Here is a 4,307-nt window from a genome sequence, read left to right as displayed (position 1 = left end):
TAAGACTACTCTTGCATTGGCTATTTACATTGTTGATGAGTAGACTGAACAACAATGGTGTTCAAGTAGAAATCCATTATTCTCCAAGAAGAACATTGCTGCTCATCTAAAGTTTGCTGAAGACCATGTGGATAAGATAGAATGTTGTTCTGCATATTGATAAGTCCTAAATATATCTTTTTAGCTTGAATGAGAAGTGTTATGTATGGCAAAAGTATTCCAGTATAATAACCTTATTCCATATGTGAAACATGGTGGTGACAGGATCATGATTAGAGTCTGGTTTGCTGCCTTTGGGCCAAAGTGGCTTGCCATCATGGATGGAACTATGAATTCTGGAATGGATTAGCAAATTCTATGGGAAGATGTGATCTGTGAACGGAAGCTCAAACAAAAGTGAGTCATGAAGACAACAGCCCTAAACATACAACATACAAGTTATTCTACCAAAGAATCTGCAATGGCCAAGTCAAAGTTCTGACCTTTTATCTTCTAGAAATGATGTGCAAGCAATTCATGCAAGGAAGCCCATCAACATCCCTGAGTTGAAACACTTGTGCAATGAGGAATGGGTGAAAATTGCTTCAAGCCGATGTGCAGGGCTGGTCAACAGTCACCGGAAACATTTATTTTAAGTTCTTGCTGCACAAAGGGGTCACACCAGTTACTGAAAGCAAATCTTCACACACATTGGATCATTTCTCTCAATAAATAAATGAGCAGGTATCATGTTTGTGTGTCGTTTTGTTTAATTAGGTTCTGTTTATCTAGTTTTAGAACTTGCAGAAGAATTTTAATATTTTAGGTCATATGTCCTAAAGGGTTCACAAACATCATAGCACCACTGTATGTCGTCATAAGGAAAGCAAGCTTCTTAAAGCTTCAGTGAAGCAGCCACAGTGGGTAACTTCTGTTCAAAGCCTATAAAGTTTCAGACATAAAAACTCTTTACTGATGCCAGTGAATCGAATATCTGAATACAAATGCCGTCAAGAAATAGAAGCTTCCCAGGAACAATTCCAGAGTTTCTTTTCCCCCGAGAGTAAACTCTGCTCCCAGGGTGAGGCGATCTGATGCAGACATGTCTCACGCCATGTAGGAATTACCCGACCCACTGTTTTTTGTAGGGTGTCCACTGTTATGGATGCCAGTCCCTGAAAGAAAAGAGCGAGTATAGCATATATTTTATGAAGTTTAATTGTGGACTTTTGAGACCGAGACATCAGTTCTACATGAAAAGCTTTTTTGAACCTGTCTAGTACAGGGATCGAGGGAGCCAGAGCCTAGGCTTCAAAAGACTGAGTGCAAATCTGAAAATGACCCCAGATGTCAGTCACATAACCACACACCACTGGCCAATTTAAGATTTTCCAGCCATCCAGCTGCATGTCTATGGCATGGGGAAGAACTTTAATTTAAGCAGATATCACATTACTTCTAATCATTGGAGATGAAGCCGACTGAAGTTGTTGAACTCATCACTGGACCATGTCAGCTTACATGACTTAAAATCACTGGACAGTAAGTTACCAGCTGTGTTCCAAATTTCCACCACATTCATTCTTTCTGTTTTTTTGTGATAACCAATAGCATGCTGCCTGACAGAGCTGGAGTTGGAAGGATTAACAGGCACAGCAAGTTCAGCTGCAATCTTTACCCTTTTTTCCCATTCAGTAGTAGTATGTAAATCAGACAGATGAGCATATCTTCTGTTTGCAAGGCCCAGAACACCCACATCCTTCATTATAACATATATGCCATGAACTTTTAGATGAACTTTCAGTGATTGTCAGCTCCCATGCACAAAGCCCCACAACTAAAGACCAAATTAACCCTGTTTGAATTTGTCATGGCGAGTCATGGGATATGTCAGATTAGATGACAGCCCTTCATGAAAGTGTGTCACTGATTGCCTCAAATTCGCTGAAATGATGTAAATGAAGGATGCAACTGGAAAAGATTTCTAATGTGACATGGCCCTAACCCTAACACTTAACCCTAACTAGAACCCTCAAGAAATCCTGCAAATTCCACACAGATTAAAGAATTACATTTTTCAATCCATCATACCAATTTAGTCCATTGCACACTCCCAGGAAGCTAAAGCTCATGCTGGTAGTATGGGGCTCCAGGTGTGATCCAGCTATGCGTGGAACTTTATTCTGTCAATAACTGGCAGAGAGGGCATCTCTCACTTTCAGGGTCATCAAGTCAAAAATGAATGCTTTATCCAGCATCACTAAAGAGAATTTCTCTCGTTGGGCTGAACAAGCAGTCTTCTTCATGTCTAATGCAGTGGAGAGGGTGGTGTCATGTAACAAAGGAGCAGGATGTATCTCTGAGTGCCTCACTGCCCATTCACTACACAGTTGCTTTTCACATTCACATCCCAAGGACAATTTAGAAATGCCATTCAGCCTAACATCCAAATCTTTGGAATGTGAGGAAAAAAAATTGTAATTTATGTAGAGGAGGCACATGCAGAAGGAGATACATTGATTCCTACTACCTTTTAGCTAAAGGTGCAAAGAAATGGATATTGGCATATGTTAACACCTTACCCTTACCTTGTATTATAAGGGACTTAGGCATACTGTAATGTCTTGTATTGAAATGGATATGGGCATACTTGTCTCATTTTCCAATACCTCTTATCCAGTTGAGGGTTGTGGTGGCAGCAGGTCAGCCCATACTACCCTATCCCCAGCTACAGACTCCAGCTCTTTATTGAGAATTCCCAGGTCCTTGCAAGTCAGCTGAGATATAATCCCTCCGGCATATTTGGGGTCTACCACAGTATCTCCGCCCGGTCGGACATGCCTGGATCAGCTCTACTGGGGAGTCGTGGGTGGGGTTTTTTTTGGCTATCCATACAACCTCTCCAGAACACTGTTAACTGTCTCTCCTCGATCTGATGGATCAGTGACTCCTCTGAGGCTCTCTTCGAATTGCTGAGCTTCTCACCCTATCATGGAGTGTTAGCTCAGTGGCCCTGAAAAGAAATTTCATTTTCACCTCTCATACCCAAGATCTCATTCTTTCTTTCATTACCCACAGCTCTTGACCATAAGTGAGGACATGGATGTAGATCAACTGGTAAACCGAGTGCTTTTGCTTTACCCTCAGCTCCTGCTTCACCATCACAAATTGATACAGTGCCCAAAGAACAGCTGCCACTGCTTGTTGATAGCATGCTCTCTTTTTCCATCACTCGTGAACAAGAGCCGGAGGTACTTGAACTCTTCCACTAAGGTCAGTTGTTTTCCTGCCTCACTTGGGGAGAGCAGCCCCCTGTTTGCTGAGAGAGAACCATGACCTCAGACTTGGGAGGTGCTGATCCTCATCCCATTCACTTGGACTTGGTTGCAAGTCACTCGAGTGCATGCCAAGGGTCACAGTCGGGTGAAACAAAGAGGACAACATTATCTGTATAAAGCAACTATGCTATACCAGCCTCCCTAACTGGACACCTTAACATTGTCAGATGCTCCTTGATGTCCAGTCCATGAAAACCACAACTGGGATTGGTGACACGACACAGCCTTAATGGTGTCCGACACCCCCAGTAAACAAATTCAACTTAATGTCAAGTATTTGGATGCTGCCCTCACAGTAACCCTCTATTCCCGTAGCACCTCCCACAATACATGCTTATGGACATGATCATATACTTTTTCCAAATCTACAAGATAAATGTAGACTGGGTAATGAAACTCCCATGCTCACTCCAACATCTGCACCAAACAGAAGAACTGGTCTACAGTTCCAGATCTAAACAGAATCCACATACTGTAGCTGTTTATATCATAATGGATTTAAGTATACTCTCCTTCCTTATGATATAATGAATGTGGGAATACTGAAACCTCTTAATTCATTATGACAATGGCTGTAAGCCTCTTTCAGCCAAGTAAATTTTCTTTGAAGCTTTCACTGGTCCCTCGTGTGCCCTTTACAGACATTTTCCTATTTATGTCATGTCCCAGGGGGAGCAGCTAGAACTTTGAAGGGAACAAGGCAAAAAGACTGGTCAACAGAGTAGAAACTAGTAATTATTCCTTAATAATCGGGGAAGGACACACAACAGACGACAAACAAAGGAGAGTTGTTGCATGTTGATTGACATATCCAAGTAAGAATCTCACCGTACTCGGTACACTTAACAATAATGACCCTATAAATCCTATAAGAGACTAACCTGGAAGTAACAACAAGCAACTGCAAATTTAGAGAAAGGAGGGTAGTAGTTTCTCCATGTGTTGCCACAGGGCACTGTGGACATGATGAGGACATGAGGTTAGGAGCAC

Source organism: Polypterus senegalus, chromosome 16, assembly GCF_016835505.1.
Source record: "Polypterus senegalus isolate Bchr_013 chromosome 16, ASM1683550v1, whole genome shotgun sequence".
In the NCBI taxonomy this organism is placed as follows: domain Eukaryota; kingdom Metazoa; phylum Chordata; class Cladistia; order Polypteriformes; family Polypteridae; genus Polypterus; species Polypterus senegalus.
This window is presented reverse-complemented; position numbering follows the sequence as displayed.